At 34.3% G+C, this 969-nt stretch overlaps 1 non-coding gene across 1 annotated transcript; it reads left to right on the forward strand.

The window, feature by feature from the left end:
• The first annotated feature begins 217 nt into the window (after positions 1 to 217).
• Positions 218 to 326, forward strand: LOC141419371 (U6 spliceosomal RNA). Its single transcript, XR_012444146.1, has one exon. It is a non-coding gene; the product is annotated as a U6 spliceosomal RNA (small nuclear RNA).
• Positions 327 to 969: the final 643 nt, after the last annotated feature.

The following is a 969-nucleotide window of genomic DNA, read 5'->3' on the forward strand; positions in this document are numbered from 1 at the left end:
GTGTAGCTCAGTTGTACAGTTCTTGTTTAGTTTGTGTAAATCCCTTGGTTCAATCCCAACAGGGAAAAAAGAATGTTTCATTGTATGGTCTATTGTATTTTACATGTATTATTTAGCCTATAAAAGAAAAACTTTCTCTGAAATCTATGGTTTGATACACCCCACCTTGACTAATGATTACATTCCTTCATCAAATACTTCTTAGAAAAAAGCCCTGGTGTTGCTCGCTTTGGCAGCACATATACTAAAATTGGAACGATACAGAGAAGATTAGCATGGCCCCCTGCAAGGATAGCATGCAAATTCATGAAGTGTTCCACATTTTTAGAGTAGCAGCACTTATCTCAGACAAAGTACTTCAAACCTACATTGACCAAATGAGATAAAGAAAGACATTCCATACTATTAAAAGTGTAAATTCACCAAAAGTAAATAACAATTATCAAACTATATGTACCCAATGTCAATGCACCCAATTTAATCAAACATACCTTGAAGGACCTAAAACATATATAAATTCCAACACAGTGATAGTGGGAGAATTTAATACCACCCTATCATAAATAGATATGTCATCCAAACAAAAAATCAATAAAGAAATCCTAGATCTAACTCACACCATAAACCAAATGGACCTAGCTGATGTCTACAGAATACTTCATCCAACTTCTGCACAATCCAACTTCTTCTCAGCAGCCCATCGAACCTTCTCCAAAACTGATCATATTTAGGGCACAATGCAAGCCTCAGCAAATATAAGAAAATAGAAATAATACTCTGCATTCTATCTGATCAAAATGCATTAAATTAGAACTCAACTACAAAAACAATAGTAAAAAACACACAAACAGTTGGAAGCTGAACAATACCTTGCTCAATGATCAATGGGTCATTGATGAAATAAGAGAGGAAATTAAAAGGTTTCTGGAAGTTAATGAACATGAAAACATGACCTACCAGAATTGATAG

Source organism: Castor canadensis, chromosome 19 (assembly GCF_047511655.1).
Source record: "Castor canadensis chromosome 19, mCasCan1.hap1v2, whole genome shotgun sequence".
In the NCBI taxonomy this organism is placed as follows: Eukaryota; Metazoa; Chordata; class Mammalia; order Rodentia; family Castoridae; genus Castor; species Castor canadensis.